Below are 27,854 nucleotides of genomic sequence, written 5' to 3'. Positions count from 1 at the left end.
GAGTTCATAGTACAATATAACAATGAACATCCTTTTGGCATCAAACAGGGAAAATTAATTCAATTTTCAACAGAGAAAACTATTATCTGAGATCCTCTTAATTTATGTATAATTTTCTTTAGCAGCAACTTTTAAAACAATCCTGCCAAGAACTACTCTTTTAATTAAAGAATTTCTTTAGCCACTTTATTAGTTCCTTTCTATTACCTATAAGGAACAGAAGACAGTATATTAGAACAATCCATCTTTGCAGGTAAACAAAGAGACATCAGGTGTGTGTTTTTGTGTGATAAGGAATGCCCTAGTGGTCTAAAACTGTCTTAATAAACAAAAGCACTTTTTCAGTTGATTGGTTCAAGTGAACAACATATGACAGTGTTCCCTTTGAAACATTTTTATGCTAGAAGATCTATTTATTTCTGCTCAAATTCTTACACTACTAAAGTCGATGATTATTATGTGACACATCCACCAATTAAAAAAAAAAAAAGAAACTAAAACGTTGATTGAACTTGCTTTAATGTTACAGCGGACATTGGGAAATTTTGATTATTCTTGTGGTTACTATTTTTAAAAACTATGTGTACAAAAAAATTTTTAATATAGCAAGATTTAAAAAAAAATTAGGAAAAAAAAAAGAAAAAAATTGGCTAAAGCTACCAAGCTTATTATACTGTACATTTTGCTGGAGACCTAAAGCCAGCATAAGTTAGCTTATACATTGGTAACATTTTAGTAACGATGAAAACATATCTAAACCACAAAACAAAACAAAAATGTAATATGTTGAAAACGTATCACTCCTTAGATGACAGTTGACCGGCCTGAAACTCAGGTGTCCTGAATCCTAGGCCTTTGCAGCTTATTTAATGTCCTTTAGGTTGATTATTAAATAATATGCTGTCATTTTGAAACCATATCCCTTTCTCCTCTCCTAACCTTCCTATTTGCCCACAATTTTTGTTTTTGAAGGGGCACTCTGACTTTGGACTACAGTAGTAAGTACTAAACTTGTTCAATCTCACAAGCTCAAATATTGTTAGTTCTTCACCTCATGTTCATTATGTGCAGAGCCCAAACATCTTCTACTTCCATCTTATGCTTTAAAAAAAATGGGGGAGGAGAGTAAGTCATGAGAAGTGCACTCATAAAAAGTACTTCTGTAACATGGGTCTGTGTATAGTGGAAGACTCAACTGTTACATATTTTATTAACATGAAATGAAACAAAGATGAGATAAAAGGGAAAGATAACAATAGCTAAAGATAAAGTAAGAACGGTTTTGGTAAAGGAAAACCGGTAGGTCTCTTTCACCAAAAAAATAATTATTTTTCCCTTATAGTAGCAAAATTTTGCCAGTAAAAATTCAAGGTACTACCAGAGGAAAGTATAGTATCTGGTAGTATAATGTTATAACTTACAAATTTACTGCAACAATGTTGTTCTTGTTTTTGCTACTGGATTTTATACTATTTTTTTGTGGTTTGTATATTATTTTGCTATGTGAAAAATTAAAATAAAGAGATATTGAAATTTAAAAATTCAAGGTACTGGTATAATGCAACACTGACATGCATGTGTGAGAGTTGCATGATCACTAACCACTTTTTGGCCAAAGAAAGAAAACTTTGGAAGAGGAAGTAGCAAACCCATACATAGTTTACATTTTCACATTGTGGCATATGCTCCCACCGGTGATATCAGTAACAGAAAAGAAAAAAATATTTTTTTGTTATTCTGGTTTCCTGTCTGGTCTAGGATGCTATTATTCCTGATGCTGCTAAGTGACCAAACAAAGTTATTAAGTGTTTAGTAAAAATAACATTTCTCACCAGGATCAAAAAATGATTTAATGTGATACATTTGGCAATCAATAGGGAGTAGTTGTTTCTGCTTCTCTAGTGCAAAAATATAGCCCTATAAAAGCCTACTTGATAATCTGCAAAGTTTTGCAGATTTTTATGCTATGAACCAGATCAAGGATCAAATATTATCCCAAGATGCATTTCACTCATTTCTTGTTTCATCTAGAAACAGGACTTGGAAACAAGAATTTATGTTGTTAACTAAGAACGATTAGAAAAAAAGGTTTTAGAAGACATAAGTCAGCTTTGAATCAAACATTTTCTTAGTTTGGCTCTGGCTAATTTCACATGCTTTAGAAAGAATTTCTGATGCTTAATGCTTTTACCTTTCAAGGAAAATTGCATGAATTTTGTGGAATGTATACATCCAAGGTCTGTTGTTGAGGATATGTACATCTTCCACCTGAAATATAGAGATAAAGGTGGATACGCAATCCAAGGTCTTTGTGAAGCATTCTGTTAAGACTTTATTTTCATATATTCATGAAACAGCTACCACAGGCAATACTTTTGTTCATAATGCTCTTTTCTTAAACTGACTCCCAACTCATGTGCAAATTTGTTTCTTGTTGGTTTTTATCACAAAGGAACATAGGCTATCATTGACGTTTCAAAGCTATTTTGTGCCATAACACTGTTATCTAAGGTTCATATTTGAAGAAAAAGAAAAAAATGAGACTCCTATCTTAATTTTCTTTAAAAAACAAGTAAAATACAGTATTCTCCAAATCACTTGTGGAAAAATGCAATGACAGCATCTTTTGATATTTACAACTCATTAAAATATATAGATTTAGGCAGCAAATTAAACAAATGCAAATGTATTCTCTGATTGTATTTGTGAAAAAAGGAGAATAAATAGTTTTGTTAAACATGCAGGAAATGTTTGAATAGTTTATATTCTTAGTTATTTGGTCATTTACAGTTTGTTGACATTGAATTCTTTGGGAAACTATATAAAGCTTTGCCAGCAAAACAATACATTTCTAAAACTTTGGATTATAGCCATCTTTATTGTACATTTCTATTTTTTAGATACAATTGAAAAATAAATGTTGAAATGCAGGGAACACAGCCTACCTGTTCAGTACTAATGTTTTTCCTATCCAGGCATAACTGTAGTGCACCAGCCCACTCCAGTTCCTTTTGTAGGTTGTTACCCATAAGTTATATTTTGAGATTTCTTGTATCTCAGATATGGTTTGGGTTAAATGAGATTTCTTTGACCATGAGTGAAAGCTTTAACACAACAACAGAAATGTATTAGTAAATAGCAAGGAGGCCTAAACTAATACACAACAATCTATCTATAATACAGAAAAGGAAGAAAATAATAGGTTAAAGGAAAAAATACAGAGTATGATACTCAAAACACGAAGATACAAACAGAAAATACATAGGACAGGCATTTAGATATGAGTGCAAGAGGTATATTCCATAGTTACCATGCTCATGAGAGCTTCCTTCTAGTCTTGTGATTTACAGAGACTTCTCTCTTCCAAGCCTTAACTAATATATACCTAACTCTCATAGGCTTGCTTAGGGCCATACTGATTGGTGGAGCTATCTTACCCCTCTCCTCGCTCCGGGCATATCTCATTCAGGATTGGACAATTTCCCCATATCCTATATTTAGCATAACCCAGCCTCTTGCTAGCACCTCCTCTCTGTTGGAGGGAGAATGTATTATTGCTAGCTAACCTCCTTTTGAATTGGGGCATTAGATATGCAAGGTCATATCCTGGGAAAGTTGTCCATTCCTCAATAGATGGTCAATGCATATCTAAAGTGAGCGTCTTTGAAGTAGGAGCAGAGATAATGAAAGATAGTGAAATGGCCTGGTATAAATTATTACCTCTGTCCCGTAAGGTCTGTGAAAAGGAACTTAATTATGGGGTTGTATATATATATATATATATATATATATATATATATATATATATATATATATATATATATATATATATATACACACATATCTATTTACAGTTGCTAATGGAAATTACACACAAACTCCTCCTAAGGCAACAAGGTGATCTAGTGATCTGAGAATGACTAATTGTGATGCAGAAAAGGAATTCCCAAATAAACACATCACATATTTTTTTGTTAGCTCTCCCTTACAAAAAGGATGATGTAAATTAATATCCAACACTAAGACCTTTCTCACACCCACCAATCAGATTAAAACTTGTTTTGGCAAGTTTTAATCTTATTAGTGATACAAAAAGCTATGTAACACATACTTCAGGAAGTACACAAACATTTTTGAGGTGTTTTCTGATTTTTTTCCTGCAAATTAAGAGAATTCAAATGAAGGTAAATTGAAAGTCAATCTTCTGATTTAGCACAGTTTCAGTGTTTGCTAGATAACATTATTAGTTTACTGAATAGTTCCATGTAATTGCACTTTTTTTTTTGCACATTTTTACTGAGATATATTTCTTTAGTATAGAAAGGAGAATTGAGGCTGGCATACAATTTGCATTCTTTTTTTCCCCATATCATATTCTTATCTAGAAACAGTCAGCAAAAATTTCTTAGGCCTTCTAATAACAGTCAGTACAGATTATGGACCTCTAAACCAGCAATTTGTATATGTGGCCTCTTGGGCACAACCAGATAGCACAAGTATCTTGTAGAATGAACATATGGAACTTTCTGCAATGCTCACCAACAGCAGATTATACCCATCTGTTAGGTACCTGTAAGGGAAAGTCCAAAGTGGAGCTTGAGTGTTGAGGATTCAGGTGAAAACAAAGTCAGAGGGATCAGGCCGGCAACAGATTGGGCAAATCGGTATCCAAAAGAAATCCAAAGAATGGTCAGGCAGGCGGAAGTCATTCACAGGCTGGCAGTGAAGTACAGATTCTGCAGGCTGAAGAGGGGTCACGAATACAGGCAAAAGTTCATACACAAAAGTCTATCAAAGAGCAAGCAGCACACCCAGGAAGATATTCCAAAACAAACGGGCACTCAGTAACAGGAAGTGCTGCTATTTAAAGGCTGTACATTGTTTACAGCTGGTTAAATTGTACATTGTTCGCAGCTGACAGCCGGTGGGGCTAGTGAGTCCAAGGCAAGCAACAGGCTGGAAAAATCACTGCCAAAACTCCAGAGCTTCTATGTGGCACAACAGGTAGGGCTGCAAGCTACGAAATAAGGAAACTTCCGGTTCAAGGACACCCAAGTACATGACACCCATCTATCCAGGACACTATTCAGCAGGGAAGTCTGTTCTCAAAATACTCCACACAGGTGGCCATATTCCTGATTCACTCCTTCTAGATGAACCCTCTTACAAGGTAACATAAATTCTGTAGGCCCAGGCTCAGGAGGCAATAACTACCTTTCAAGCTCAGCAAAAATATTTATCTCCTTATCCAGCATTTATCAATGGCAAGAAACCTTCTAGCGATTTTTCAGAAATAAAAAAAATATTTATAACTAATTATCGTAAGATAGTAATATAATTTTTTCTTGCTCTATTTACTCCCCTACAAACAATATCCAGAACTTAGGAGAAACCCAACGAACATGAAAACCATAATAAATTAAGCTCAGGATGTCTTTGGTCTTTTTTTGTTTTAGTTTTTATTGAGTAAAGATGACATTAAGATATGCGATGGGTACATGGTTACAATGCCAAATGGTAAAAGGTTATTACCTGTGAAAACAGTCAAGAGCTAAAATCATATGCCGAGTGAAAAAATAGATAGCAGCAACCCTACAGAATGAAGTGTGGTCTGTAGCTTTGATGGGGGGCATGCAATTGCCAACCATATGGAGAGGGGAGCCTCCCTATACCCAGGAATATTATGTCTCCGGACACCCAAAATGTGTGATAAGTCTATATGGAGACCATTAGATCTAACCTGTGATTGGTAAGCCTATTTATATGAACTTTAGGGATGGATGGGAGTGCCTGCAGGAATATCTAAGAGATGTGAAGAAAACTCTGAGAATAAAAGAATAAGAAGTAAGACAAAAGACAAAAATGAAAGGTGAAAGGGAAAAAAATAAAAGGGGTGTGGGAAAAGGTGGGGAAAGAGTAAAAGCTAGACAAAGGGTGGAAAGAGGAAGGTGTAAAGAAGGAAAGGAAGAGAGAGGGAACAACCCCAGAGTATATCAGGAAAAAATAAAACCAGGGGAGGGAGGGCTAGGAAAGGACCTATAGGCTGGGGCATGAGTGAGCAGTAGTTAAAAGAAACGCTCTTCGATGTTAGGGGATTATTGTGCTGAAATTTAAGTTGGAGCAAGCCAGCAAGCATGTAATTTATTATGCTAGAAGAGTATAGTTGAGCCATGGCTGCCATATCAAGATAAATTTGTCATGGGTGTAATTAAATATTTAATATATAAATAAAGTATAGCGCTAAATGATCAAGTAAATCAATAAATAAAAACAAAACGTGAATTCATAATCAAAATACATGTGTCAATAAATATAATAAAATATTAAACAAACCACAGAGGGTTAATGAGGGTTAACGGGTTCACAAATGTCCACAATATAATAGATTTAAGATGGTAGAATAGACTCAAGATGGTAGAATATCTTTTAAGCTAAAGAAAGAAGACCATGTGCTGGAAAAGGACTATTGATGTTTACCAGGGGATGGGCTAAGAGACAGGCCTTTCCCCTGGAAGACATCATCTTTGATGAAACATGTAGGGTGGGGCCTATGACCGTGATGTTATCAAGCATGAGACCAACGATAATGGCTCTGGTTAGGGAAGCCCATAGGAATTCCATACCAATGCCAATACGCTTGTGAAGCTTCTTTAATATATGTGTGCATTCAAACATTGTCTATTAAACCTTTAGTGCAAACGGGTTTACACTATGAGAATGTTTTTGTCATTATATTTTTGAGCAATCAGCCCCAGTTATCTTTTCCATGCCCTGACTTAGGAAACTAGAAAATATGAGAGATACCTTAACCCCTTGAGCGCCGTCTGACCATTTTTGTTAAAGTTGTCTGTTTGTCTGGTAAGCAGCCGCTTTTTTTTGTCACAGGCCTGGGGGCAATTCTTTAGATTTGGAGTGTCTTCATATCAGTTTTTTTCAAGCACATGGTGTATTCTTTCTTAAGCTCAAGAAGATCTTCTACTATCTTGGGTCTATTATATTGCCCTCTGTGGACGTTTATATTTATTCATTTGATTCACTTTTTATTTATTTTCTGGAGTTTATTTCATGTTTTTATATATTTTTTGATACATATATTTCAATAATGAATTTACGGTTTTTATTTATTTATTGATTCACTTGATCATTTAGCATTGTACTTTATTTATATATTTGTTTCAAGTTTTAGGATCTGGACTTTTCAGTGCTAGCTGCTTTCACATTTTGTTCTCATAATTGTTTAGCCTAAGCACAATGACTTTTCTTCTTTTTTATATGTCATGAAATATTGCTGTCAATTACTCATTTTTTTCTTTCCAAAACATTTTATTAATTTTTCCAAAAAAAATCTCCAGATATAGAGCCTATTGTTTATTCATTTTCTTCAACATGTTCTCCCTCCATCACCTATTTTAATTGGTACAAGTAAAGCAAGTTCTTTATATCTCTCTATACCCTTTTCAAAAGTTGGGGGCAATGGGTTGAGACATTCTATAAGTGTGCACCTTCTTGCTTTTATTACACAGATGTGGACCCATTCTGTATTACATTTTTCTGACGGTCCCATTGTCACTGTCTCCCAGTAGCTAAACAAGACTAGCATTGGGTCTTCTAGAATGCTATAACAACAGATATTAGATGTGTAACTTAGTACTTGCTTCAAAAAATTATTAACTAAGGGACAATACCAAAAATAGTGTGCATATGTGTTCTTATTTATTCCAATTATGGTTGAGTCCTGTCTGCAGGTCATAATCTGGAATCAGTAAATATGCTTGATGCATTATTTATTTTTTTAGTCTTTTGCCATACATAATTTATTATGATTTTACAAACTCTTCAGAATCCCTGGAGTATTTTAAATGTTATGTTGTCCACCTGAAAATCTTGGGACCTTTTTTAGATATTAGATCTACCTGGATCAAAAGCTTTCAGTCTAGTCAAGTATGGATAAATGACAGATTTAGATAAATATGCTGTTTTTATGAGAGTGCCCAAACAGGAGGTAGACATATCCAATACAGGATGCGATGTAATACTCTTTCAGTAAGAAAACATTTGAATAAAATAAAAATAATCCTATTTGGGGAATATGACATTTCTGGCTTGAAGCTTGAAAAGTGCATGACTCCCTGAGGAAGTCACGTGACCTCGTGACGTAACGCGTAGGAGGAGCTCTATACCCGGAAGTGACGTTACGACGGAGCCCGATCTCCACAGCGGCGGTTGTTTTGATATACGCCTGTTTATCTTCGCTACACTGTAAGTGCAACTTTATATAGATATAAATAAAAGGCATTATATACTGCACCATGAAAGCTCTTTGTTTCCGAGGCACTATAAGGCTCAATAAGGAGGATAGGATAAGAACAGCGGATCGAGCAGACACCTATAGGAATTCAGGAAACCTCTCTCAAAAAAAAGGGATCTAGGATCTGGATTGAAGTATACAAAGCCCCAAAAGGAAAAGTATCCGTTGAAAAGTCTGAATATATACCAGAGGCATGATTATCTTGCCTTCAAGGTGAGAGTCTAGCGCACATAGAGGTGACACACCAGGTGGAGGAGAATATAGTCACTTTATTTTATTATTGGAGCACGGTCACAAAGGAGAAAATATACACAAGATTTATTTGGAATTCATCTATTTATTTATTTATTTTTTGGACTTTCACAACAGAAATTGTATATTTTATATATTGCAACAGAGACGTTCACTTATTGTTATACTTATTAGAAATATTTTGGAACATTTTTTTGATTGGAAGAAGCATGCAGCACTTTATTTGAGCACTTATATAATTTATTTGTGTATTTATTAATAACCAGATTGAAGTTTTACATGGCACATTGATACATTTTATTTTATGTGAAAATTGGAAAATATTCGGTACTCATCTTTTTATATATATGTTGCTTTAGATCAACCTTACGCACTTGCACTTGGATCACCTATCTTTTTACAAATATTTATGCACACACGGATCACATTAAGCACCTTTTTGAGAATTTTGCACAATACCCACTTTATTAGAGATTTAATAAGAACTAACCCCTGAAGCGCACCACTACCCCCATATCAATTGAAAAGTGCATGGATTCCCTGTATTCATGTCAAACAATTGATGTAAATGTGTTAAATCCAAATTTTCCCATCAAGCATTACATTTTAAGCGGTTAACATAGAGTTCTGAATAAGACAAAAACCTCAAGAAGTGCAAAAATGTGTTAGGAAAAGAAATATGTGGAGAGGTTATATACTGTATAGCAATATTTTATCTGCAGACAATGCTTCTTTCTGATGGGCACCAGTTATTTTCTACTACTACTGTCTCATAGGCTAGAATGAAAAATAAGAGAGACAGAAGGAAACCTTGCCCTTTCCCTTATTGTAATGAGAAAGGGGGATATTTATCCACTTAAGCCCCGGATGATTTGGCTGCTCAAAGACCAGGCCCTATTTTGCGATTCAGCACTGCGTGATTTTAACGGACAATTGCGTGGTCGTGCGACACTGTACCCAAATGAAATTGACATCCTTTTTTTCCCACAAACAGAGCTTTCTTTTGGTGGTATTTGATCACCTGTGCAATTTTTACTTTTTGTGCTATAAACAAAAAAAAGATCGTCAATTTTGAAAAAATAACAATATTTTTCACATTTTTTTATATGAAGTCCCCCCCCCCCAAAAAAAAAAGTAAAAATCAAAATGTTTTAACATTTTAGGCCAATTTGTTTTCTGCTACATATTTTTAGGCCAATTTGTTTTCTGCTACATATTTTTGGTAAAGAAAATCGCAATGGGCGTATTTTGATTGGTTTGCGCAAAATTTATCGCGTTTACTAACTAAGGGAAAGATTTATGTCATTTTTTTTAACTAGTAATGGCGGCGATCTGCGATTTTTTTTCCGGGACTGCGACATTGCGGCGGACAGATCAGACCCCTAATATTTTTGAGTACCAGTGACATTACTACAGTAATCAGTGCTATACATGTGCACTGTTACTGTAAAAATGACACTGGCAGGGAAGGGGTTAACTTTATTAGAGATCAAGGGGTTAAGTGTGTCCCTAGGGGCATGCTTCTAACTGTAGAGGGGCGTGGCTTTTGATGTAACCACAGAGACATACGATCCTACATAGCAGGATCGTATGATCTCAGCTGTTACACCAGGGAGAATGACAGGCGGCTTTGTTTACATCAGCCGCCTGCCTTTCTCCCTCTCCAGCGGGAGATTGCGAGTGGCCGGCGGACATCAAAGCCTCCTGTCACTCGCACAGGGACCTCAGTGAACGAGCGGGGGTGGGAGCACGCCTCCGGCGCCTCATGCTTGCACCCCGGTGCCGCACGCTCTCCCCCTACAGGCTCCTGGGCTTGCGACGTAGTACTAGAAGGTGCCCATCTAATCATTTTTTGAAACTATCGATGCTCCCTGCTGATACGACTGTTTGCGGAAGAGAACTCCACATCCTTACTGCTCTGACAGTAAAGAACCCCCTACGTACTTTAAGGTTAAACCGCCTTTCCTCTAGTTTTAGTGAGTGGCCACATGTCTTATTGTATTCCCTTTCTCTGAATAGTTTGTTCCTTATGCTAGGGTCGCCAGTACAGTATTTGTACATTGATATCATATCCCCCCCTTAATCGTCTCTTCTCCAGATTGAGCTTCGCATAATGAGTACAGAGACTGCCTGTAGGGTGGAAAACAAAATAAAATACCACAGTAAACTGAAAAGGGAAATAGAACAATGGAGGTAAAACATTGGAGGCAAAATAATAAAAAGCAACATGAAAGTATCACAATGGTAAAGAAGTGTCAGATTAGTAAGCCTATAATTTTTTCCACCCATAAAGTCAACGATTTCCATGCCTTTTCGCAAGTCTTAGAGATAGTAAAGTTTCATATTTGGAATGTTTTTTTTTTTTTTTTCAGAATATTTTATTGGGTTTTCAACATATACAAAAACCAAGTATAAAAATACAACAAATCTGTAACATAATGGGGGGGGGGGCAAACTAAAGACCCCAGGGGGTTTCGGATACATGGTGTAAGATAACTATGTAACTGGAGGGGTTAGGCCCCTAGAGAACTCAAAGGGAAAGCAAAGGAAAGTGAGGGGGGTTAGGAGAAAATGGAGGGGAGGGGGGGAGGGGAAGGGAAGGGGTTGGATGAATGAAGGGGAGAGGTAAGGGGGAAATAGAAGAGGGAAGGAAGGGGGACAGTGTCACAGCCAAAAATTAACATTTGTAAAGAAGGGCCAATGACTCCCCTCCCATCCAGGAGGGTCAATGTGAATGTGTTGTAAATAGCACAACAGCTTCTGAGGGATTGGGTCCAGCAGTTGTTTATAATATCTTGTAATCATAATTTTAGCAGCTAGATTTAGAATTGCTAAAGCTGGTGACAGAGAGGTTAAGAAGCCAGTAGTTTTAGATATACTTTAAAAAAATTGTCCTCCAGAAGCTGGTGAGAGATAGACTTTAGCAAATTTAAACAGGGGGAGATACAGTCTTAGTGTGATTTTTCTGGGTTATTTTCTTATGTTTAAATAAAAGGCAGCATTATTCCAACCACATTCCAACCACATTCTAATACATACCCCCCTCCCACACAAACACACACAATTTTGTTTTGATGTGCAATGACAAAATATAAAGTGCTAATGCAAAGATTTTGCAAATATCGCATCAAAAGAATTGTGTAAACATAACAGAAAAATCATATATAAAAAGTGCTGAAAATACAGTGTAATGTGCCAACACACACACATCTTATTAAAAATAAAACATACATTGATAAAATAAAAGTCTGTGTTGTTACTAATAATAAAGTACCAACAACATCTAAAAAAAGTGCTAAATGCAAACAAGATATGTCTTCATATAAATGTTGCTCTTGCCACAGCTCCCCGTCTCCTCGGCTGGCTCTGACCCAGATGGTTCCTCACCATGCAGATCCGAGGTTGCAGCTTTGGTTAGCGGTCTGCCCACCAAATCTGAGCTAGCTTCCATGCTTCATAACCTGGAGAAGGTTATCAAAAGGGAGGTCTCCACGGTCCACTCAGACTTGGCCCAGGACCTGGTTAGGGGTGGGGAATCTAAGCAGAGGCTTGATTCGCATGCTGCCACTATTAAAGACCTACAAAATCGAACTAAAAGCTTACTGCACACAGGATTGCTATGTATAAACTTGAGGACCAGGTGAACTTGAACCGGAGGAATAATGTCAGTATCTGGGGTCTCCCTGAAGCCACCAGGGATGACGATCTCCCAGCTTCTGTTAGAGGTATTTTAAACGGCCTGCTGGGTAATGCTGTAGACTTCCCTCTAAGGATTGACTGGGTCCACAAGGCCTTGCGCCTCCGCAACCTCGCAACAGATACACCGAGAGAAGTCATCTGTCGCCTGCATTACTTTGAGGAGAAGGAGGCGATTATAAAAAAGGCAAGGGAGTCAGGCCCGATTAATTTTGATGGAGCCTCCATCTCTCTCTTTGCTGACTTAGCTAAAGACACACTGGACAGGTGCAGGGCTTTGCGCCCTCTCACTGAGTAGCTCCGCTCGAATGATATAGGTGAGCAAGGTCACTACCCTGCGTTTTCCTGAGGACTTGGAAAAATTCTGCCTTGACCTGAATATCTCTCCACCTGACCTACCCGGCTGGCAAGAAGACATTCCCTCTCTAACTCCTATCCCAGATGTTCAGTGGCAAAAGGTCACCAGGAAGAGACGCACCGCAAGTCCAGGATCCTCTCCCTCTTTTGGCTGACTATGCTTCTTTTTTTGGGGGGTTTCTGACCTTCGAACCGGAGGCCTCCTTTTGCCTTTGCCAAGGCTCTCCTTCCCTGCATCGCTTTGTGGTCTTACTCCCTAAGGTTTGACCCATTATTCTGTTTGATTGTTACAGTGTGTTGCCGTTTTTTTTACATTTATAGTGGTGCCGTTCAGTTGACCTACACTCTTGTTGATGGTGACTTCACCTAACTTCCCGTGGGCCCACCTCCCTCCGTTGGGGGCTTCCCCTGTCCACTCACTGGGGGCCCTCCCCCTTGCTGGGGTTTGCCCAGGGTAAGGGTTGGATTGACTAGTTCCCTATCCAGGCACCGAAGACCTCTGCGTGCACATTGCAAATTTTCATATGTTGGGCTTATGCCCTGTTTCTTTCTCAATTCTTCTTCTCTCTTTCTTCTCATGTCTTCTATCCCCCTTCCTTCTTTTTCTTCCCTGTCCTCCCTCCCAGTGGAATACAATGGTTTTTAGGTACGTGCTCTAACACTACTATGTCATCTCGATGGCGATAGTCAATTTGGTAACCCTTAATGTCCGGGGTCTCCATGCGCCAGGAAAAAGCCATCACTTGTATTGTGATCTCCAACGCCTTCAGGGTGATGTCATTTTTCTCCAAGAAACCCATTTTACCTATACCACTAAAGTTAAATTATTCTCCCCGGCCTTCCCTTTATGGTACTATGGCCCCTCGGACATTCATAAGGCTACAGGCATCGCCATCGGGTTTCATAAAGATGTGTCCTTTAATTTAACCTCCTCTATGGCAGATACGTTTGGTAGATTTATTTTCTTGAAAGGAACTATAGGTAATTTTCCTTGTACCCTAGCCAATATCTATGCTCCCAACCATGACCAAGCCGGATTCAGCGCCTCTGTCCAGGCTTCGTGAGTTTGCAGCGGGTTGTATAATCTTGGCTGGGGACTTAAATGTTCCCCTGGAACCCAAAATTCACACTTCTAGGGGCTCATCTCAAGTTCCGGCCAAACGCCTGACCTACATCTGTAAGTGTATGCTTAGTGACCAGCTTATGGACACTTGGCAGCTTATGCACCCGAGTGAACACGACTATTCGTTCTTCTCCCATGTGCATAATTCCTATTCCAGGCTTGACTACATATTCCTGGATCACCACCACCTAGACTTGATCCAGCATGCTAGAATTGCCGAATCCACCCTCTCTGATCAAGCTCCAGCATGCCTTAACCTTTGGGTTCCTTCCCTTCCTCTTAAAACTACTAACTGGTGGCTCAATGATACCTTATTGGCTGACCGAATTGAAAAGAAAAGTATTGGCGATGAGCTGTCCCTGTGTCCATTGTTGATCTTGATATCTCTCCAATACTGTCTGGAAGGCCCAAAAGGCCCACATCCGGGGAAAATTGATTGAATTGAGTGCTAGGAAAAAGAGGGAATGCTGTGCACACCAAGCCTCCATAGTACGGGCTATCTCAGTCCTAGAACACAGCCATAAAGCATCCCAATCTCTTACACTGTTGCATTTGCTCACTGCCAAAAGAGAAGAAATAAAATCTCTTTTATATGCTGATCAAAAACAACAGTTTCATTTGATTTCACACCGTTTGTATGAATTTGGCAACAGACCCAGTTGTCTTTTGGCGAGAACGCTGCATAAACAGAAATCTGCTTCTTTTATCCCCAAAGTAAAAACGTTGGGGGGCTCCTTGGTCCATGACACTAAATCAATAGCGAAGAGGAATTTCAGTTATTTTACCAGCGGACACCCTCGATCGCCAGCTTAAAATACGCGATTACCTGTCCCAAGCCCAATTGCCTACCCCCTCCCCCTGCGTTCGTTGTTGGAAGCCTTGGAAAGTGAGATCACGGTCGCCGAGCTCCAGCGAGCCCTTGAGTCTATGGCCACTGGCAAGGCTCCTGGCCCTGATGGCTTTACGGTCAAGTATCACCGTTTATTTCAAGACCAATTGTTACCTCATCTGCGGACGTATGCGAACTTGCTGTCCCAAGGGGGCTCCCTGCGTCCTGAAACTTTACACACTCATATCACGATCCTCCCAAAACCTGGAAAGGACCCAAGTATGTGTGGCAGTTTCAGACCAATATCTCTTTTAAATATTGACATTGAATTGTACGCCAAAGCCCTAGCAAATAGACTCCTACCTCTATTACCACAGTGGATCTCAAGGGACCAGACCGGATTTATTCCGGGCTGGGAGGCACGGGATAACTCCCTTCGCACTTTGTCACTTATCACGTTTGTTAGACACACTGCTGAACCCACCCTATTGCTCTCCACAGACGCCGAAAAAGTGTTTGACAGGGTGCACTGGGTATATCTTTTGGAAACCTCTACACCTCCCCGATGGTGCAGCTGCAGATAAACGGGACCTTGAGCAACCCCTTCACTCTCTATAACAGCACCCGATAGGGTTACCCCCTATCCCCGATCCTGTTTGCTTTATACCTTGAACCATTCCTATCCACCAGACTAAATCCTGATATTCATGGAATTAAACTGGGATCGTATGAACACAAATATGCCACCTATGCGGACAATATCTTATTCTATGTTCAACAACCTTCCATTATTCTCCCTAACCTAATGTCAGCTTTCACCTCCTTTGGCGCACTTTCTAATTTCAAGATAAATCTATCCAAATCGAAAAATTCTAAATTTAACCGTGCCCCCTAAACTGGTCACATCTTTAAAACCCACGTTCCCTTTCTCTTGGCAAAAACGCACCTTGCAATATTTGGGCATCCGCCTTACAGTTACATCTACACATTTGTTTAGGGAGAATTATATACCCTTGCTTAACTCTATCCGCTTGGACCTGGGTAGGTGGACTTCGCTGACTCACTCTTGGTTGGGCAGGATTAATGTTATCAAGATGAATATTCTACCTAGACTTTTATTTTTATTTTAAATTATACCTTTCACGGTTCCTCCGTTTTTTTTTTTTTTTTTTTTTTACAATTTTAACTTCTTTAGTTTGCAAATACGTCTGTCATCGCAAACGCCCTTGGATCCCTAGGCACCTGTTGGTAAACCTAAAAGGGGAAGGAGGCCTAGCTTTACCTGACTTTAAGAAATATTATTCAGCCTCAGTTCTTCAATGCCTGCTGGACTGGAAACACCATGGACTCTCTAAACTCTGGGTCCCCCTGGAATCCGACTTACATTGTTCTGCCTTGTACCTCCAAATAAGAATACCTAAATGCTACCACTCAAAATCTCCTTTTACATCACCTCTAACCTCATCCACTTTCACTGTATGGGACTCCTTGCACAGAACCAACCACTGGGATTACAACTCTCCCTTGATGCAATTGACAGGTCACTCATTCTTCCCTCTAGGGAATTGGATCCTTCTTTTGACAAATAGCTCCCCTCCTCACCAGCATTATTACACCAAGTCACCACCACAAGAGGTCTCCTTCCTTTATCCTCCCTACTTCAGAATGCGTCTGCTACACCAATGACTCAATGGAAATACCAACAACTTGCTGGCTTTGTGAATGCTTTGCCTATACCTCTACACTCCTTGGCGGGGCAACATCATTAGAGATCTTTTCAAAAATATGCTGCAACCTTGTGTAACCTGATTATCCCTATGGACATGTGGATACAATTTAAGTATGCTAGTTGACAGTGCCCCAGGGATATAGTTTTTATTCAATGGTTATTTGATCATCAATAACAATTTTTAGGATATTTAATTTGGTTGTGTTTGTTTGTGTGTCTGTGCGGTTTTTTTTTGTTTGTTTTTTATTAATATGGCTACTGATAGGGCCACCAGGTTGCAGCATATTTTTGAGAGGATCTCTAATGATGTAGCCCCTGATTTAAATAATGACAGTTCATCTATACCTAACGATATAATAACACATCTGCCACACACAGAGGCGTTTGAAGTAAATATGAGGAAAGCTTTCTTGCAGTTGCAACAAGCTAAACAGTATGAGAACATACAATGGTGGGATTTATCCTTTTTGCAGAACTATCTTACGCTAGGGATCACACCCCGGGGGTTGCGCATCAAAAAGCATTGCAGCTCTTTTGAGGGTGACTTATCCAAGGAATGAAGATTACTGGCAGAGTTTTGTACTGTCAAATGGATTCAGTTGATTATCCAACAGAGGGAGAGAAAACTGGAACAGGCTCAACAGGCTTTAGAAGATGGAGAGAAGGCCTTTCAGTCTTTCAGGTCTTTCTGCCTATTTAACAAATGGCTTGAAATTTTAGAACGCAATGTAAAAACCCATGAGGACAAATTAGTTAACACCAAAACTAGCAAGCTTCAACTAGATATTTCTGACTATAAGAATGATCGCGTGTTCGAATGGAGGCAATCCGACTCCATGAGACCGGCTGGGGCCTTACACAATACGGGCTAAAATAATAAAAAAGAGCCAATCAAGGTCTTCCCGGTAAAAGACGTAATAAAAAAAATAGACATCCACGCATTAAACAATTTATCAGTACACAGGTTTTATCCAAAGCCTTGGAGCAACAGGATTTGCCAGCTGTGTCAACGTCAGGCGAGGAAATTTCTATCGATACCACCATAAATCCCATACCTACTACTGTTGGGGAAACGACAGTATCTCCTTCTGACACTCCTCTCCCCAGTACCAATACATTGGACACAGTTTCCCCAGACAAGGTTGTTGTGTCCATACCCATAGCCCTTTGTCCTGCGACTTGGAGGGTTACATTAGGGAAGGTGGTCGGCCCAAAAATATCAATCCTCCCGAGATTTAGATTTTTCAGAATCGGCCTCCAAAGGGAGGAATAAAAGAAAAGAGAAAACTAGATGAGGATGAAGGGGTGGTCAGCGGTGCAAGCGTAAACAACTAGAAAGAAAGATTGGAGCAAAGGGACCCCATGACACGGTAAAGATTTATAATTTATCTTCGTATGTCCTCACTGAGGTTGAGTCTGACCTTCTTAGGAAAGGTCTTAGTTTTTCTCCCTCTGTTGGACCCAACAATTTTGGTCTCTTTAAAGATCTTAAAAAGTTTGTACATTTACTTACTCTTAGAAGACATTATGCCAGGGACACAAAGGTAGGTGGGGCCATCATGCCCCACCACCCCCCCTCCACCCAGCATGATGATCCTCCGACTTATACGAGGATGATCCATTTTGAACGTCCTGGAGCAACTCTGGTTGGAAAACCATGTAGATGGCTGGCCCTTGAATACATTTCTCGACCCTAAAATCAGGCATACAGGCTTGAAACCGCAGTCCTTTTTCAATCCGGTCCAATCCAAAGGACCTTACATAGAACGTTCTATCAAGCCGTGTACAAGGATTTCACACAGCTTTGTGAGACTTCCAGGAAGGCCATCCAAAGTAATCTTTCGGTATTAGAAAAACAGGCTCTCAAGGATCTCACCAACAATACTGGATTGGTTATCAAGCAGGCAGACAAGGGTGACAGTTTGATAGTGCAGGACAAGGCTGACTACCTCAAAGAGGCTAGTCGCCTTCTTTCCGATACAAACACTTATCTAAAGCTGACCCATGATCCTTTGGTCGGGTTTCAGACTGAATTAAGGATCTTGATAGAGAGAGCATGGCGTGGGGGGCTTGTGGATGATAGGGAGAAGACATTTCTTCTTCCTCTGGTGTGTAGTACTCCTTATTTTTACCACCTACCCAAAGTCCACAACTCCCTCGTTAATCCTTCAGGCAGACCCATAGTCGCTGGCACTAACAGTTTCCCCAATGGGTTATCTAATCACATTGATTATTTCCTTCAGCCTATTGTCTGTGAACTTCCATCATACATCAGGAACTCCCAACATGTTCTAGAGGTACTCAAACCTTATGTTTGGGAAGATCATTATATGTGGGCATCATTGGATGTTTCGTCCCTTTACACATCCATCCCCCATGAGGTGGGCCTTGCTGCTCTCCAACATTTCTTGCTTAAGGCCGGTGACATCAACTCAGAACAGGCCATTTTTCTAGCTGATGCCACTGAATTTTTCCTGCGACATAACTATTTCACCTTTCTGGATCAGTTTTTCTTGCAGGTAAAGGCACTGCCATGGGGGCTAACTTTGTACCAGGCTATGCCAACCTCGCAATGGGTTTTTGGGAGGAGAGGTACATCTGGGCACACATCATATAGTGTTTTATGGGCGTTATATAGATGATATACTTTTGATCTGGGACGGTGGCCCAGATGTCTTCTCCTCTTTCGTTAATCATTGTAATGCCAACCCCATGGGCTTATCCTTCACCCATGTGTTAAATCCTCTAGAATTAGTATTTCTAGATCTTGCTTTGTCCCATGAGGGTGGCAACATCATTAGTAGGAATCACACCAAGCCTACCAGTGGCAACTCATATGTTCACTACTCTAGTTGCCACCACCCCTCCTGGAAGTGAAACATTCCTGGAGGCCAGTTCAACAGGAGGAATTGCACCAAGGTGGAGGATTACATTACACAGGGCTCGTCTATGACTAACAAATGTATAGACAAAGGGTATCCTCCATCTTTAGTGAAGGAAGCCTTTGATGCCCATTTGAGTTCTGCTAAGAATACACGTTGCAAGGCAAATACCCAAGATCAGAGCACAATTAGATTTACTACAGTGTTCAACGACAAATATAGAGCCATATCTAGCATCATAAAAAAGCACTACAAGATCCTCCAGCTCGATCAACGTTTAGACCCTACATTACCCCCTGCTCCCCAGGTGACATTTAGGAGAGCTCGAACACCTAAAAACATTCTGGCTCCAAGTAAATTACATTCCAACAAAAATATATTGCCTCTTGACATAAGATCATATTTTGATCATAGGACTGGAATATTTCAATGCAAGAAAAGAGGGTGAACACCACAGACTTATTAAGAAAGAATGGAATAAACATAGCGTTCCTGGGCATTTTTTACACACGCACCATAAGGACGCCTATTTTTTAGAAGTTCTGGCCATAGACACAATCCCCAAGGGTACATTGACGGACAATGAACGGTTTTTACTTCTTTGCAAAAGGGAGGTATTTTGGATATATTGTTTTGGCTCTTTGTCACCCAATGGTCTTAATGAGGACTTGGAGGTTCACAACATAATGTGAATCCTATATCGAGTAATTCTATTCATGTGGTATATTTGACTGTTTTTTTTACACAAGTATTCACCTTTATTTATTTATTTTTTTGTGCCCTACGGCCACATCACCCTGAACATGCCTGATCTTGTCTGATCTCGGAGGCTAAGCATGGTTGGGCCTGGTTCGTACCTGAATGGGAGACTGCCTGGGAATACCAGGTGTTGTAGGCCTTTTTTTAATTTTTTTTTATATTTATTTATTTATTTTTTGCGTAGGTGCATTAGCGATTAGCACCATCATTTCTTAATTCATTCTGATGTGTGCATGTATCACAATTACACACAACAATACTATCAAGTGATATTGCTATTTAATTTCTGATGTTTTAACTGTGTGTTTATATTTTATATTAATTATATATTATATATTATATTATATTATATATTATATATATTATATATATATATTATATTATATATATATAATACTTTATATATTGTATCCTCCAGTTATTATTATTGTCATATTGTTATATATTTTTTTAATTGAGAGAATTTGTGCCTATTTTAAAATTTTATGTTATCAAGGAAGGAGATAAGGACACCGAGAGGTTAAAAGTGCAATCAAACCTTTTCCTGGTTTGTAATCACAGTCCCGCCCCTTCCCCATCTTTAAATCTGCCTGTCCGGCTGATGTCACCGCTACGGAACTACAGCAGAGTCCTTTCATCCTCGCACTGGCTGGTTTCCGACTTTGTGCACTCACTGCTAAGCAGTCCTGGGAGACTGACCTCTTCGCACTCGTGTTGCTTGCTGCCAGGTGCCCTTGTCCACTCCAGCCCAGGGGGATGTAAGCATTTTATGTACTTTGTTTTTCGGTTATCAATACCAATAAACTGTTAACCCTTTCTATACTGGATGTTCTCCTGACTTCCTTATCCATTGCATCCCGGTGTGGTTCATGCGCTGCCTTCCTCATATACTTTTTTCTATATTTGGGTCCTCTGGGGTTAAAAACAAGACTCAATGAATGTGAACAAAGATAAAGATAAAAGTGAAAATGAAACAATAATAATATGAAAATAATAAAATGCACCTAATTTTCAAAAAGTAATTAAAAACAATATCTATGTTCAACCCAAAGTATATATCTCATAAATCCATTGGGTCTTCCTTTTTGACACCTCCTTGAGCATATCTGTTTCTCTCCAATGTCCACTAATCTTATCTGTTTCATAGAAGGTCAACAGGCTGGGGTCCCTATTATATTTAAGCTTGAAGTGCCTAAAAACACAATGTTGGTCAAAACCATTTTTAATGTTATTGATATGTTCTCTTATTCTAGTATTCTAGTATTATTCCAGTATTAAGTTTCCTTGTGGTCCTACCAACATACTGTATCTGACAAGACACTCCAGTACATAAAACATGTGAGGGGAGTCACAAATAATCAAAGGTTTAATCTTATAGGTTGTATTAGTAGTCATGGACGTAAATTCACCTTTTGTTTTTCCTTTTCTCATCCCTTTACAAGCTTTGCATTTACTACACCCATATAATCATTTCATATCCAAGAACATTTTGCGTTTTTTATGGAGGGTCAATCACATTTTGAATGATTTTTCTACGCAAAAAAAATTTTTTCTAGATGTTTTTGGAAAAATCTTTCTCAAGGTCCCATCCTTCAACAAGAATGGCCAGTATTTTCTAATAATCCCTTCTAACTCTTTGGATTGCATATTGAAGTCAGTCATAAAGTTATAGCCTCCCTCTGCATACTTCGTTTTTCTGTACATAACAATTGCTCTCTATCCTTAACTAGGACCCCGTTCCTTTCTTTTACTAGGAAGGGTTATTTATAAATCCTATAATAAAAACCTTTCTATTAATCTATAGGTTTGAGCTGTGTAGTTATAGTCCATATCACAATTTATTTTTATTCAGCTGAACTGGCTACCAGGAGTATTAAAAATCCATTTTTGATGGTGACAACTGGTGGTAGGAATAAAGCTATTCCAATTTGTCTGCTTAAAAAGCATTTTCGTATAGATCCGCCCCTTCTCTTTGAAAAGGGTAAGGTCCAAAAAATTGATATGGTTATACTCACCAGTAGAATATGCATTAATGTACCAGAAGAATCCCAGCCTCTCCATCATAGAGACTATTGTAAGGGATAGATTTTGGCTAATTTAAACAGTGTGAGACACCATCTTAGTGTGCTTTTTTTTGGGTTACTTTCCTATATTTAATACAGTTTGTGGCCTTGTAGATGGAATTAATAGCTTCAATTCATTTGAGACTCGTTAAATGAGGTACATTTTCCCTCTCCCATTGCAAGAATAATGAAGACTTGTGGAAACTGGTCTTATTGTTTAAGATGTTATAGAATAGAGCTACCCACTTTTTGGATGGTTTGGTGGAAGTGTATTATTGCCAAGCAGTAATATGTATGTACATCACTTTGTCAAGGAAATCCTATAAGGATTAGGCGACTTGCATATATTTGAAAAAGTCATTATTTGGTAAGCCAAATTCTCTTGCAAACCCTATTAAACTTTTGAGGGTGTCCCCTGTATATAGATCTGAGACAACAGAGATACCTCTGTGGTACCACGCTTTGATGGAAAGATAAGGAATGAGGGATTCTAGCACCTTCAAAGACAGTAAGATTGAGCTGATATAAGAATGTGAGGCAGAGTGAAGAGTTCTCAATACAATGAGAGATGACTGTAACAACTCTCAGAGAAAGGGAGTAATGTCAAAGCTAGGGGTCACCAAAGATCAGTGAGCAGACAAGTATGCAGGTTTTTCCCTCGACTCATTGATTGCTCGATATTAAGCTGCAGTACATTATTAGATGGTTGAAACCATCTTTGTCCAAATGAGTAGAGGTAAAGTGATTTCAAAGGTCTTTACAATCCATCCCCCAGATTTTCTATGTTTAACAAGTTGAGAGTGAGCTCTTCTGGCTTTCTTAACTTGCCAGAGGAATTGTTTAAGCAAAACATTCAAAGAATGTAGGTATTTAGGAGGCAAAAGGAAGGCTAGGGTTTTAAAAATGTATAAATCTGTGGTAATATGAGCATATTGAAGGACCCCAGTCTACCAGACGAGGATAAATTGAATTTGGCTATCTGTGTGACTTTTTTTGTAAATTTTCTCTAAGAGGCGTGTAATTCAAATCAGATAGGAGCCTTATTTTGGATGCTAAAGTGATACCTAGGAGCGGGATACCATCATCTTTCCACACATAAGGGAGGGAACTTTGCAGAAGGTGTTTGGATTTTATTTCTAGTCCTAGATCAAGTATTAGGGACTTTGAAAACTTGACCTTGTAGTACATAAAGAGAGTTAATACGTACTGGGTTTTATAAGAAGATTAATAATGTTGTCTGTAAAAAAATGTATCTTTCTGGATAAATTCTAATAGTTTCCACCAGGGGCTCGGTGAGTAAGAATACAATGGAGAGTAAGAGCATGAATCCTTGTTGGGTGCCATTAGAGATGGTAAATTATGTAGAACTCAAATGGCAGAGAGGATGTGACCAGAAAAAACGAATTTAGCAAGCACTTGGGATAGGTATTTCCAATGTATAAAGTCAAATACCTTCCCTGAATCTAGTAAGAGAAGCAGAGAGTGAATATGCTCTTTTTCCACAAAATGGAGCACATTTACAATCTGCCTTGTAGTATCTGAGGCTTGTCTGCCACGGATAAACCTTGTTTGGTCCAGGTTGCTCAAGGTAGGGAGAATACCAAGTAGACAGGGTGCAATAATCTTTGTGTAAATTTTCACATCTATATTTAGTAACAAAACTGGGGGAACATTTTCGGGTACAGTTTGGTCTTGGAATTGTTATGATGTATGCTTTCAACATTAACGAAGAAAAGGATGTGGACGAAGCCACCTTAGAATAGACCCTGTTTAGGCATCTGATAAGTATATCTTTAAACAGTTTATTATACTCACTGGTAAACCCATAGGGACCCAGGGATTTGCCCTTGGGAATGAATTTGATCACCATGATAGTTTTGCTATACTCATAAGGTACATTGGGGTGCTGAAGCTGAGCATCTATTAATGTTGGGAGACCAAGCACTGCCAGAAATGTAGCTATGTCAACCTCAGACTGTTGAGGGGTGTGAGTATCATCTTGTAAATTGAGAAGAAAACTATAATAATCTGCAAATAATCTGCGATATCTTGTGGATATAGGATTTTTTTTTGCTTCTGAACTGGATGAATAAGATGGGAAATCTTGGTCTTAGTTCTCTGAGATTTTACACTTTGAGCTAAAATATTCCTGGCTCTATTGCCAATGGCATAGTGATGAGGTTTCAGGGCTTGATAATATCTTTCATGTTGTTCATAGAGAAATCTATGCAATTCTTGTCTGAGTTGAGAAAGAGAAGAAGAGCTTATGTGATCTGGTGACGCTTTACTCTTAGCCTGAAATGTCACCAGAAGATCATTGAGCTTTTGAGTGTGTTGTTGTTTTGTGTGGGCACATAAGTGTATGATAATGCCTCTATTGTAAGCAATGTGGATGTTCCACAGGATGAGGAGATCAGGCATGGATTTGCGGTTAGTGTTGAAATATTCTCTCAGATGTTTGGAAAGATAGGAAACTTTATGCAGGAGCTTTATAAGATAAGATAAGAATTACAGTACCACAGATACACAGGGGAAAAGTTCTCATTCTCCACTATAAAGACAGCAGCATGTGATGTTGTAATTAGTGGAGGAGACATGTTGGGGGTAACCATTCTACCACAAACATGTTGATTTGGGAATAGGACATACACAATATTGTCAAAAATATTGGGATGCCTGCCTTTAAATGCACATGAACTTTATGCGCATCCCAGTCTTAGCCCGGAGGGTTAAATATTGAGTTGGCCCACCCACCCTTTTCAGCTATAACATCTTTAACTCTTCTGAAAGGGATGTCCACTAAGGTTTAGGAGTGTGTCTATGGGAATGTTTGACTATTCTTCCATAAGCACATTTGTGAGGTCAGGCACTGATGTTGGACGAGAAGGTCTGGCTTGCAGTCTCTGCTCTAATTCATCCCAAAGGTGTTTTTTCAGGTTGAGGTCAGGACTCTGTGCAGGCCAGCCAAGTTCCTCCACCCCAAACTTGCTCATCCATGTCTTTATAGACCTTGATTTGTGCACTGGTCCAAATCATTTGATGGAGGGGGGATTATGGAGTGGGGTTGTTTTTTCAGGGGTTGGGATTTCCCCTTAGTTCCCCTGAAGAAAACCCTTAAGGGGTCTGGATGCCAAGACATTTTGGACAATTTCATGCTCCCATATTTGTGGGAACAGTTTTGGGATGGCCCCTTCCTGTTCCAATGGGAAGCAGGGGGGGGGGTGGCAAAATGGGCGTCGTGGTATTCTGACAAAACATCACTTCCGTTACGGAATTTGGTGGGTCGCCAATTCTGACGTAACTATTTGTTTTTGGAATACAACATAAAAATATATTATAATATTTATTATTATTTATTTTTATAAGTTGCAGTGAGGCCAATCTGTGCCCATCAGTTATGCCAATTAGTGCTGCTTTTCAGTTCCCATCAGTGCTACCTATCAGTGCCCCTCAGTCAGTGCCACCTATCAGTACTCATCACTGTTGCATATCAGTGCCCTTTAGTGCCGCCTCATCAGTGCCCATCAGTGCTGCATAAGAAGATATCATTAGTCTGCATTGTGATTTGAAAACTGTCACATGACATAAAAAAAATTGTGGTGATCAGTATCAGCGAGTACATAAAAAAGTATCAGTACTTGTTCTCGGTCTTAAAAAAGTGATATCAGTGAAACCCTACTTTTGACAATATAGTGTATGCCTAGCAGATGTGATTTGAGGTGGACTAGGAATGAGCTGAGTTTGGTAAAAATAAAAAGCCCCTTGATTGATTTCTTTAAAACAAGTAAACACAAAGAACTACATTCCAAATAATGAGGGATCTTTATGATGCACCAATGTGCTTCTTTATTGCACTGCCCTATTTAGATCTATGAAACTACTGAGAACATAACTCACTAAATTTCAAGTTTACCAGAAGCAAAATCCTTCCATCTCTGTAGTGCATTGGGAGGACACCTCATAGAATTCATAGCACTACTATAATTGGTCAAGTCACGCTCTAGGAGCAGATGTTTGTCCTTCTTCTACTTACAGTGATATCTCTCAATACAGACAACAGTAGAAGGAGGAAGGGAAGCAAACCACAGCACGTAGCAAGCCTGATATTGATGTGTTCTTATAGCCAATCAATTTGTAACACTTCAGTCATTATACAGCATTTTAACCACTTCCATACCGAGTCATGTAAAATGACGTCGGCAAAGTGGTTGTCTAGATCCGGGCCGCCGTCATATGACGTCGGCCCGTTCTAGCTGCTGCTGCGCGCCCCCGGCGGCTAGCTGCTGCTGCGCGCCCCCGGCGGCGCGCAGCGGCGTGATCAGGGATGAGGCTCGTCCCTCGGACATAGCCCATCCCTGATCAAGGTAAACAGCCAATAGAAATTGGCTGTTTACCACGTGATCGGCTGTGTCAATCACAGCCGATCACATGAGCGGCTCCAGCACGAGCCGCTCGTTCTCTCTGCAATGCGCGCCCCCGGGGGCGCGCAGAGCAGCGATCGGGGACGAGGCTCGTCCCTCGGACAGAGTCGATCCCCGATCTAGGTAAAGAGCCAATGAAATTGGCTCTTTACCACGTGACCGGCTGTGTCCAATCACAGCCGGTCACAAATGTCAACAGAGAACACGGTAACTAGCTGTCACCGTGTTCTCCTCCTCACACACTGATCCTGTGTGAGGAGGAGATTGTGGTAACAGCTAGTTACCAACTACAGTGCACCCTAAACACACTGATTGCCCCCCCCCAATAAAGAGCACCTGTCACTAGCCCATCAAAGTACCCGAGTACCTGTCATCAGCCCATCAGGTACTCAGATGACAGGTACTTGGGTACTCTGATGGGCTGGTGACAGGTATTCGGGTACTCTGATGACAGGTACTCAGGTACTCTGATGACGGATACTCTGATGACAGGTACTCGGGTACTCTGATGACAGGTACTCGGGTACTCGGGTACTCTGATGACAGGTACTCGGGTACTCTGATGACGGGTACTCGGGTACTCTGATGACAGGTACTCGGGTACTCTGATGACGGGTACTCGGGTACTCTGATGACAGGTACTCGGGTACTCTGATGACGGGTACTCGTGTACTCTGATGACGGGTACTCGGGTACTCTGATGACAGGTACTCGGGTACTCTGATGACAGGTACTCGGGTACTTTGAGTACCTGTCAACGGAGTACCCATCATCAGAGTACCTGAGTACCTGTCACCTACCCATCAGAGTACCCGAGTACCTTCCACCTGCTCATCAGAGTACCTGACGCCTGAAGTACCCAAGTACTTGCCGCCTGCTCATCAGTACCCATCACTACTCATCAGTACTCATCAGTACCTATCACGTATCAGTACTGATCATCAGTACCCATCAGTACAGTATCACCTATCACCTATCAGTCAGTGAGTACTACTCATCAGTACCTATCACCTGCCTGTCACCTGCCCATCAGAGTACCCGAGTACCTGTCACCTGCCTATCGGAGTACCCGATTACCTGCCACCTGCTCATCAGTACCAGAGTACCTGTCACCTGCCCAACAAAGTACCCGAGTACCTGTCACCCTTCATACAGCCACCATGTCCAAGTCCAAAAAGGTTTATATACGTCCTCCGTTTAAACCTAAATACCGGTGTTATGGCAGCAGATAGCTGCCATAACCCTGGTATTTTTTTAAACGGTGGACGGTTGGCTTTCCGATAAGGGTGGTCCCAGCGGCGGATTCGCATCAGGTACTGTCATCTGAGTACCTGATGGGCTGATGACAGGTACTCGGGTACTTTGATGGGCTAGAAGAGGCGCCCCCCCCCCCTCCCGACGCGTTCCGGTCCTTTTCCCCGCTTACCGGACCCGC

The sequence above is a fragment of the Pelophylax lessonae genome (genome assembly GCF_965119305.1).
Source record: "Pelophylax lessonae genome assembly, chromosome: 7".
NCBI lineage: Eukaryota > Metazoa > Chordata > Amphibia > Anura > Ranidae > Pelophylax > Pelophylax lessonae.
The sequence above is the reverse complement of the archived record's forward strand: the minus strand, read 5'-3'. Positions refer to the sequence as shown.